At 35.0% G+C, this 12,059-nt stretch overlaps 1 protein-coding gene across 2 annotated transcripts in view; it reads right to left on the minus strand.

Moving 5' to 3' along the window:
- The window catches only part of Wdr7 (WD repeat domain 7), a 266,283-nt gene that overhangs the window by 109,038 nt on the left and 145,186 nt on the right, over positions 1-12,059 (minus strand). The gene's annotated exons all lie outside the window — the stretch shown is intronic.

Raw genomic sequence — 12,059 nt, forward strand, 5'->3', positions numbered from 1 at the left:
CTTTTCCTACACTGTGTAATTTATACGTGTTCATTTCAGATCATATGTAGGCTGTTAGAAAATGACTTTGTAACTTCTAAGGCCATGGGGGGAAAAAAATCACATCTCCTTTCTTGCATCTCCTATAAAAACTGCAGTCTTGGGATGTTTAAAAATATTTAATACTAAGAAACATTTTCCAAACTACACTATTACATACATTTCCCCACTTCACGGCAATTTTCTGTTTTTAAAGACAGAAGGAATATTTACTAGAAATATTAACAGGTCCTAAAGCAAAAGAAAGAATGTATAAGCTTCACAGCACTAAAGAGAAGGAACATCAGTAGTCACTTCGTCTGTGTTTGAAAGGGCCGTCATTCTAGACGTCATATTTAACAGCGTGATAACCTAGATCTCGGTGCATTCACTGAAAAATCACCCTTATTTACGTACTTAAGGGACACATGGAGTAGGGGCACAGGCGACTGCATCTAGATTCCTCTTGGTAGTACTGGATGCTTTACTCTTTACACGGTGGTCTGGCATAGGAAACAACCTGCTCCCCTCCCCCACGCACAGCAGGAGCATGCTCCACAACAATAGTTCAAAGGAAAGCTCTATTCCGCAGTTGCACTGATTGTTCCGTCAGCTGACCTCTGCAGAAGGGAATTGCTAACTGCTGCCTTGCTCCTTAGCTGACAAATGAATGATCGCAGCTCCATCTATTTTCACTATGGCTGCCTCTAGCCCAGGTGCTCAGACAGAGAGCCCGGTGTGACATCTTAGATCAAGATGAATTGGCACAAACTCCTGATCCAAGATTGTTTTATACCATTTAATTTAGTTTCTTCCCCTGCTTGGATGAGCACAGCTCTGGTTATGGATTTCTATTCTAATGTACTGAAGCAGGCCCTGAAAGAAGCCGATGAAGCAGCTGCTAGAGCAAGGGACTGCAGGGATACTGATCAATAGGCAAGGCATTGACCCCAGCCGCTCAGCCTCGGCAGCACCAGGCTGGAGGGGGAGGGGCACAGCAGTACACATGGTCAGCTTCCAGGAGGAAATCAAACAAGGGGAGCTCAGAGAGTTCCACTCTCACCCTGGCCCCCACCTTCACTATGTTCCTTCTGTTTAATTGCCTCAATCTTGTCTTAACTCCCACCCCTAGGGAAGGAATTAAGACTTTACACTACTTCAATTTGGTACTTTCTATCAGTCACTTATGCATTTTATCCCTAAACTAATAGTAAGTATTGTAACAGGTGCCCTCTGCTAAGTGGCCAAAGTACACAATTTTAATTACATCACTTGGTGTAATTTGAGTTTGGCATGTACCTGGGCTCATAGTAACATTGTCACACTGCTGATGCTGAAATTTGATTATGATAAGCATCCAGATGTAAAAAGATAGATCTTTGTAAACAAGGAAATAAAAAGAGAAGAGACAGGAACTGATGAGTGATGGCAGAAGGTGCCAGATGCATTCCAGGGACTGCGCTAAAAATAACAGCACGCCCTCGTTTCGTTCCTCAGATTTGGAAATGTCTTTCCTTTATTGGGCTGACCTGGATTTTCTGGTAAAAAGAAATAATGTGCTAATTAGCTGCAATACTGCCCTATAAGTAAAACTGTCAATCAATAGGGAGATTTGAAGATATTAAAAATAATTCTCTAAAAGTAGGTCTTCCTACAGTTTCATGAAAATCCAGTATTTTTTTTCCCCACAGAGACATGGCTCCATTTAATCATGCTAACGGGTGACATAGAGATCCATTTTCTTGACAGGACGGTTGATCACCCTATCACAGTAAGAAAATTAATACCTTCAACTAGCTTGTACAGAAAATAGAAGGAACTGAATGGTGAGGGACATAAATGTCTCATATTGAAGCTGCGAACAGAAAGCACATTCTGCGTGAACATGATGTTTCCTTAGGATTGGGTTACTCTGAACACAACATGAGGTTTTGATTTTATTAAAACAACCATTTAATTCATAGGGTTTCTGAAAGTACATAATTGTCTTTAGACTTAGCATAATTGAGTTCAGATTTACAGGAAGAGGAATAAACACTTTGCTTACAGCTTAACTAGAGCACAGGTAAAATATTTGAGAAGTTTAAGCTATTACAAGGGCTGTGAGATATTGATTACTTCATTTAAAAAGCAGTCAGAGAGTGCAACTGAGAGGTCAAGATAAATTTAACAATTTGAAGCACTTTACTAAAAAAACTCTAAAGATCATGTTAATTGGCTTTGTGCAGTTCTGGGGTAAAATTAATTTTATCCTAGCTTACAATAAAAGGATTAAAAGACATATTAAGTTCTTCAGCTTTAACTGGAATAGGAATCAATGGATTTGAATTAAAGCTAAAGGCGGTTTTATGAGAGATGGACTACCAGCAGATACTTTATATCTGCAATTAGCCATATATTGATAGAAGGTTGTTATTGTATTAGGTATTAAAACTGTAGAGAAGTAGATACCACCAATTTACTACTCTGATAAAAATACTCTAAGAACTCTGTGGTTTGTGCAGAGAAAACTGTTTTTAAGTCATTGATCCTTTGTTTAGGACTGAACATCATAATGCTTTCTTAGTTGACTTTCATCTAAGTAAATTCTAGTTAAAATTAATGAACAATGTGTTTGAATTCAATGGGATTTCCCTTCAAATTGTAAACAATATGCAAAACAAGCTGCACTTCACAAACACACCACTTAGATTTTTAAAGCCCGTACATTAACACTGGCCACAGAACAGCAATTTTTGTCAGAAAACTCTGGTACAGAAAAGAGTCCAAGTGATGCTCATACTAATATGAACATTTCATAAATCTGGTATGAATTAAAATGTACTCAAAAGCTCATTTTGGAAATTCAGTAATATCTATTTGTTCATTGTAGATGGATATTAATTTTTTTACTTTTAATAATGTCTTAGAATCACATGCATAAAAATGTGATATCTAACAAAGTAAAAACAATCTGCACTTAATAAGATATCTATCAATATATATCTTATCCAAAAAGATCATTTTATAAAAAGAAGACCATGAGTTATATGATCTACCCATGGCAGCTGATGAAATTATTTTAATTAATCTGGATTAAGCTAGGAACTATTTTCTATTCTGGTTCCTACAGGCTTATTTTATTTGCAATAAAGTTTATCTTGCTAATATTAGGCTTTAATAGTTAAGAGAAAAATGGTAAACTTTTTCCAATGTCTGTGTGATGCTAGAACAGTCCTGGCATGCCGGCCAAGGCTCTAAGGCTATGAATTCCCAGAGCCACCACAGAGTCCTATTTCTGACTAATGAAAGATTCTAAAAATTTCATTTTATCTACTTCTAGTTTCTCAAGCCTGAAGACATTTGAAAACTCTGTGTGACAATATTAGCAAATACTGACCATAAAAGGGATATAAAATGGTACACTGGGTGAACTTGACCTGAAAATGATGCATGACAGTGAATCTGCTATCAAGAGGCTTTCAAATCAGATTTCAAAGGGTGGTCAAATGGTCTCGTGCATGTGCTTTAATCAAAACCATCTTCCTCTTGACTGACTCATATCTTAACTGATGGAGCTGGTGCCTAATGGAATATTAACAATTCATTTTTAATATATGCCCTTTCATCATCATTATATATTTCTAATCAAATTAACACTCTATATGTAGATACTCATACATGTGATTAAATCCCCACACATAAGTATATCACATTCTTAGCGAGATTTTCAAGATATTATGCCTGAGTGAGCCACAAATATATTTTTGAGACTTTAAATTGTGTAGATCGCATTGTAGAATCACATGGCAAAACAATGAGTCTAAGAAGACTTCTCCATCTACGCTATTTCTACCTAAGATTAAATAAATTTTTCTATATGTGTTTGCTGTTCTTAGGGTTCCTTAAGATGGACAAAATACAATGTCACAAAAAATGTCAAACTTGACAAGATATGAAATAGAAATCTTCCAAATAGGCCTTTACAAAGCTTTTTAATAATAGATATTAAAATCCTTAAAAGAAGCAACTATTTTAATATTAACTCACCTTTAAAACAATCTAGTTTTAAAGGAACTTACGGTCATATTCTGCTAATTAAAATTCAGCTGTCTAGTTTAGCACTTCTTTCTTGAATATTTGAAAGTTGAATTTATTAAATAAAAAAGCACTGGTCTATGACAACCCATGGTGAGAAAGGACTTAAAGACTCCAGGTTACTAGTACTGAATCTGTCTTCGGAGGCTTTTGTGGAGGATCTGAGGAACCTTAGATTGCACATGCTACAATTTAGTCCCTTTTCTGAACTATGAGATTCAGTGAGAGTATCACATGTTGTCTTCATTTGCTAGAATAACTTAGAGTTTTCCAGTTTATACAGCACATACAAATCAGTAGCAGTAGGAATATAAAATTTTATGTGAATTATTCCAAGTCATGCACAACTCATCCTGTGCAAACGAAGTAACCTACACATTTTGGAAATGTTCTACATCTTTTCACCCCATTCAGAAAAAGAGAAAACCTAATTTAAAATAGCTGTCACACAGCACTTGCATCTATTTTCAAACTTTCACGGTATTTTTAAGGAGGTACATGTACGGTGTGAGCAGCCTAGGAGTGTCTCCCATTGTCTTAAAAACATAGTATAGCTGTTTTGTGATTTAGCTGTCAACGTGCTCCTCATCTACTAGTGGGGTGGAGGAAATGTGCCCCTGCTCATAACGTGGCTTCTGCTTTTGTTGCAGCTGCTGCACCACTCCCCACTCAAAACAACAGAGTAAACAAACGTGCTATTAATTTGTATGCATGCACGATGGCCCCCTGCTGGAACACACTGGGTCCTGCAAATGCCTCTATCTCAGGCCACTCACTTATTAAGCCTTTCTGAAGTAATGTCTCTGCAAAAAAATGTGTATTATGTGAGTGCATTTAAAAATGCATGAAGGCATTTCTTGTCAAGATGAGATCAAGGAAAAATACCTGGCCATGTTAAAATTACTTTTAAACAATTAGTGTTATCGGTGTCCTGTGCTAATTATTCTGATAATTAAAACCTTAAACCACTGCTGCCTACTGCAGCAGGCGCATGCCAGGAGGCTATGCCCAAGAAAGCTTAACCACGAACAGCAATCTGCCTGCTTTTCCAGCTATTCAGGTCAATGTTTCACTTTCTTCACACAAGTACTAGTACGCTGATTTCTCTGATCTGTATTATTGTGCTTCCCCTTTATTAAGGAAACATCAAAAGGCTAATTGGTTTTCTTGTCTTTACTTTCACTGCGAACAGTCTCACTGTGAAAGACAGAATAAAACAAAAACAAATCACAAGGATTTAAAAACATCGTGAGTGGCTATCATATCTAGATAATTAATTAAAAACTTGCAGACAATAATCCCAGCAAATGTTCTACTTTCGATTCCACTTACTTTGCAAAATTAAATATGTAAGCAAGATTCTTTAAAAGCTTATATTTGAAAAATTGTAACAATTTTTCTTGAGAAAAGACAACTTTCAGAAACATGCTTATAAAAATTGTACAGATTTGAATGCAGCCCACCATTTGTATAGATAATCTTTTCTCATACTTGTAGCTCTAAAACCCCGACTCCTATGATGAGACTCAGTTAAAAACAGAGTAGCATAGGAAAGCTTTGTTTCTGTAACATACTGAAGAGATTTGAAAACAGTTCCCTGGATGGTCAGGTGTCTACAGAGATTTTATACCTGTTCATTTCAGCACAGTAAAATAAACGGTTACACCTGGATCATTTTTATTCGTAAAATGACAAAGCACTTAACGGATTCACATAACAATTACATCAGTGGCATAAAACTGAGACCAAACGGGACAACTGCTTTACACCACCTATGAGGTGTTAGCAAGGACATCTGTTTACATACCAAGTATTTGTAGTACTCTTTTTTTTTTTAATTTCTAGACTTTTATTTCCAATAATGAGACAACGATATGTGACTAGAAGGCCCTGCTCGTCAAAGGCTTGTGTGGAGGAAAGTGGACTTTCTGCTGCCTCTGCTGCAGAGAAGTCATCACAGACCCAGACCTCCCTCCCTCTGCTGCCAGTGCTCAGCAGGGGGAGGAAACCAAGTGAAGGCGAACACACACAAGCAGAGGGACAGAGAGGGAGTTAGTAAAAGGTGATAGGCTTTAAGATATAGTATAATTACTGAGAACTGAATAAGAAATTCAAAGACAAAAAAAAACACTAAGGAGAAGTTAAATACAGAAAAAAAAAAGGCTGTAAAAATACAAAAGTCAAAGGCAACTTGGGAATTTTTGAAGAATCATGTTAATATAAATAAGTAGGAGTATAAACACTCGAGTTTCCAGAAAAAGGTGAGCCAAAATGAACAGTGTCCACGCTCACAGTCCAGAGTCACTGACAGAGTACTGACTATCTGATCCTCATGATCACACAAGCTTAGAAAGCCATTCCGTCGTGAGCTAAAGGAATACGCGTGTCGGCAAGTGGTCAGTTCTCATTTTTATCACATGTCTAAGGAGTTTCCGGCAGTATGAAGAACTGGGAAGTTTGACTCTAATACACAGTTACACAACGTTTTCATTTCTAATCTTTTCATATGTGTGAGGTTTCATCATTCTCTAACTGCATGTAGGAGGAAAATGATGTGCTTATAAAATTATTATTTACAGCAAGCCGACAGCTAACATTAAATTAAACGGAGAAAAACTCAAAGCCATCCCAGTAAAATCAGGAACAAGACAAGGATGTCCACTCTTTCCATACCTCTTCAATATAGTGCTTGAAGTTCTAGCAATAGCAATAAGACAACGTAAGGGGATCAAGGGGATTCGTATTGGAAAGGAAGAAGTTAAGCTTTCGTTATTTGCAGATGATATGATAGTATACATAAGCGACCCCAAAAACTCCACCAAAGAACTCCTACAGCTGATAAACACCTTTAGTAATGTGGCAGGATACAAGATCAACTCCAAAAAATCAGTTGCCTTCCTATACACTAAGGATAAAGAAACAGAGAGGGAAATCAGAGAAGCATCACCTTTCACGATAGCCACAAAGAGCATAAAATATCTTGGGGTAACCCTGACCAAGGAAGTGAAAGATCTATTTGACAAGAACTTTAAGTCTTTGAAGAAAGAAATAGAAGAGGACACCAGAAAATGGAAGGATCTCCCTTGCTCTTGGATTGGGAGGATCAACATAGTAAAAATGGCAATTCTACCAAAAGCAATCTATAGATTCAATGCAATCCCCATCAAAATCCCATCAAAATTCTTCACAGATCTGGAGAAGACAATAATCAACTTTATATGGAAAAACAAAAAACCCAGGATAGCCAAAACAATCTTATACAATAAAGGAACGTCTGGAGACATTACCATCCCTGACTTCAAACTCTATTACAGAGCTACAGTATTGAAAACAGCTTGGTATTAGCATAAAAACAGAGAAGTCGACCAATGGAACCGAATAGAAGACCCTGACTTTAATCCACAAACCTATGAGCACCTGATTTTCGATAAAGGAGCTAAAAGTATACAATGGAAAAAAGTATTGCATGTGGCTTTAATTTAAACTTTTTAAACTGTTTTACACATTCTCATTTTAAGGCATTTTTCCTTTATTATCAACCTATGTTATTAACCGGAAGCATGCACACATATTAAAACTGATTTTCTTCCACAAGCTGTTATACCTGATTTCCCTTTTTAACTCCATCTACAATGTGGACCAGTTACCAATCTGCAGCCTGTGGGCCTTGACACTTTTCCCAGCCATTCCAAGTGCATCTTAACTTGATGATGAGAGACACAGGAACGGCTGAGTCCTTGAAGTATTGTGACTACAGATGGGGAAATCGGTCGTTTATGAAATAAATACTAACAGAAATGTTTAATGTCTCAACCTATATATGTATATAATGAAAGAAGTACTCAGGCTGATAGACAAGATGCTAGTTTAAAAGCAATCTATTTCTGTTATCGGCTAAAATAACAATTTATAAAAAATTCTTCCTGACTAGTCATCAGGTGACCTAGGAGTTAAAAAATAATAATAAAGAGTTCGCAGATGATCCCTTATCTTAATCCTATACTGTTATAATTCCCATATATAAAAAATTGTAAAATACATAAGAAGTAATGTTGGGAAACACATACCAAAAATAGTTAAACTATTTTTACTGAACTAAGAAACTATTTGGGGAAAAAAAGAGTATCAAGTCAAGAGAAGATAAAAAGTACTGAGAATTCTTACGACTACCACAAAAGACCATGAGTGTTAGCATCGTCCGTCCCCACTCAAGGACTCAACACAGAGAAAAAGAATCCCAAGAAAGAAGTAAAGGTATAATTACAACTTCTCCAAACATAACTTATTTTTCTGTTAGCAAGAGAAAAGGTGATTTCTCTAATGTTTTATCAAATGTTTTTGATTTTAACAAAATCAATAATAAACACTATTTTCTATGTAAGAAATCTGATGAATAAAATTAATTCCCCATTTAAAAAACCACTATCAAAGAAACTGAGTCTATCTCTAATTTTTTATAATGGATCTAAACAAATTCTACCTGTATTTAAGGTATATCAAACGCCCACTAATGTTGTATTTGTTGTGATAATATAATTATAAGCACATCATAATTATATCCCAAGCCCTTTAATAAAAAGATCAGTGCTATTAAAATTTGCAAAGGAAAGGAAGACTTTAGGAGGTTCAGTGTTTGAGTGACAAGGCGACGGTAAAAAGAGTAGGCATAATCCAGACTGATATCTAGACTCCTCACTGGCCTAGATATTCGTGCATAGAAACATTAATATTTAATATCCGAACCCATGTGAATGGGTTCCAATGTTACTGAGTACTTTTAACACTGTATAATTCTAACATTCCTTAAATAATAAGTAAACAAAAATAGTGAGAAAAAAACTTAAGATAAATTTTCATCTATTGTACATAATAATGTTAATCTAAAAAATTGGGAAGGATGCTCTATCAAACATCTGAAGTAACTATAATGAATCTTATATGGAAATTCAAAGGGAATATTAAAAACACTAAAAATATAGCAAAGTACTTAGCATAAACATCATTACCATCAACAAACCAATGTAAGTGCTTTCACAGAAAGAGACTCAACACGCCACCTACAGCATCATCACCTGCTACTGAACAACGGTTTTCAAATACAATAAAGGCCACTAATTTAAAAATATAAATTTAAGTCTTTGTTACTTCTACATAAATCTTCCTGTCAATTAATGTTTGTTTGCTGTTAGAATACATCAAATGTTTTCCAAAGTCATACACTAAACTCCAAATATTGGAAATGATTCATAATCACTTCTGAAGCTCACAAGGTGATGCGAAAGAATTTCTGCGAGTCACCATAAGGGTCAGGACAATCATTTTCTACTGCATAGCAGCGCTATTCTAAGCCGATAGTGTGTTTAAATCCACACCAATGAAATCAATATGGCACTCTTCTATTCAAGGTGAGACCAAATAAACCTGTCTGAAGCTTTGAGAAATAGGCTTTGCAGTATACTTTGAGTGCTAAATGCCTCTCAGTCCAGAGATCTGTCATTAAATAATCATTAGCCATCATTCACTCTTCCTAAAAAGCTTAACATCTAAACTTGTTCAGCATCCTCTAAAGCATTAGTATAGACTAGCAAGTAAGTGCTCATCAGTATGTAGATGCTCCAGTCAGTCTCACACTGTATCCTCTCATCAAAATCCTGCCAAATATTAACACACACTTACTGTAGGTTAGCATGCAAAGCTGACAAGTGACTGGTAAAGAGGGGACTTCACGTAATGATCACTTTGGGGTGGAAACCAGACACAAACGCAGAGAGCTATAATCAAGTCGTCCCAGATTGTTCTGTACATGTAAAACCAGTGTCTTTCCTATCATTCAGGATCAAATGTTATTTAGCCCCAAAAGAAATCACATAGAATTAGACCCATCTTAATAGGGAATCTATTGGTAGGTAATCTGGGCTTTGATACTGAGTGTATTTTTCAACAATGCTTTCTTTATCAGTATAATTATCATCTCAATTTCAATAAATATTCATCTCGGTTTCAGAATAAGTACTTTACCAGACCCATTATTATTTTAAATATTATGAAATTGAGAGAAAAAAATCAAGGTACACTTATTTTCTATTACCTAGAAGGTTAACTATATAACACAGAATGGTCTTAATGTCTACTGGTTATTATCTAATGTTATTAGTTCATTTAATGGTGAAAATAATTTTCTCATGGTATGACACTAATCTCACCTTCAAGTTGACATTAATGAAAATATCTTTCACTGAGACATGATTTGTCCTTCATTTATAAAGTTCATATAGAAGCATATAACCAGATACAGTCTCACAACTTATCATTTTCAATTTATTTAATATAGATTTCATAGACTTCATCATAAATGAGAGTCATGGCACTATCTGAATAATAAGTGGATAAAATGTAATATTTTCCCGGGTGTATTTTAGACACTAGATTCAAATAAAAGAGATCATTTACTTGTTAGATGCTTCAAACCTCCAAGTATATACTATAGACATAAAACTGCTATTTGAAAATTTTCTAGTATTATAATTATTAGTTTTTATCTATTATTCTCATTTTTCTCTGATATAATCATAATAAGAAGAACCAAAATAAAGTTGCTAAGAAGTAAGTATAGAATTACTTTGATAGCTTGGTAATTATACTACATTGTAATTAACAAAAGATTTATGATTCAAAAAATTAAAGAAAAAAAGCCATTGTCAACCCAGGTCATCTTTAGTGGTCCCTTGTCCTCGAGTGGCATTAGTGACAGCACTGAGGACTTTGGAATTCCATTAACACACTCAGAAGTATAAAATAGCCACACTTTTCCTCAGCAGATATACTTAACTGATCAAGGAATGAACTAACAACAAAGTACTAAACAAGTCATTATGGAAAGGAGAAACATTTGGAACATTTGAAGAAACGTAGCAATACTAGAATAGACCCACATCTCAGGAGAGAACAGTGAGCAGAGATGGCTATACACTGAGCTCCAAACTAGGCGGGGTGACAATAGAAGGCCTTGTCTCTAAAAATCAAAGTAAATTAAAAATTGGTACTGGTACACCTCACTTCGAGTCTTCCAACATCTCAGTAAAGTTGGAATTTTGTGATTAGCAGCAATGCTGACAAGCTCTGCAAGGCCCGGTCATACAATTTTATCCCTTCAAACCCTGCACAGAAAATTTCTTACTTATCACAGACTCAAAACTTACACCACCTGTCCGAAATTTCAAGGAATATTTTATGAGTATAATTATTTTAAGTTATTCCCAGTGATAATGATTTTAGCCTATTCTTTAAATATTATTAACATCAGTGAAGAGAATTTCATTTGCTCTCTTTAAAAATGTAACTGCTTTTTATATACAAACTACACTATAAAAATAAACAAAAACGTTGTTTTCAAAAGAATTCATGCCTTTACAAATATGTTAGATTAACTACAATTCAAATACTTATTGGTACAGACAACAACAGTGAATCTGCCTTGGTGATTTTGTAAAACTGAAGTAACGTAAAAAAAAAAAAAAACAGATAGAAGCGCTTACCACAAGCATACTTAAATGTCAGAATTCATAGCATATCAAAAATCTCAAAACTTGAAATATGAATGTGGCTTACAAAACATCTTTGATATTTGTTACATGAAGAACTTAATTTTTAAATGATTAAATTAGTATCTGATTTATTTAAAAATAGAAATAAACATTCAATAGAAATAGATTCAATAATCATGAAATACGCTTTATGTAAAGGTATTGAAAGTATACTAAAATCTAATGATTATTAGAGTACGTTACACCTGGTGCTACTAAGCATTTTTATCCTAGTCAAATGTTGAAACTGATCAAATTTAATATTAGTAAGAGGTAGCAATAGTATATTACTCATTTTTCTTAAAATGTTTTCAAAGCTCCTCAACCTGAGGACTTTGCTATTTTTTCTAAAGTGGCCAGTCAAAACTCCAGAAGGTTCCT

The sequence above is a fragment of the Alexandromys fortis genome, unplaced genomic scaffold (genome assembly GCF_014885135.2).
Source record: "Alexandromys fortis isolate MF-2015 unplaced genomic scaffold, M_Fortis_MF-2015_v1.1 scaffold_94, whole genome shotgun sequence".
NCBI lineage: Eukaryota > Metazoa > Chordata > Mammalia > Rodentia > Cricetidae > Alexandromys > Alexandromys fortis.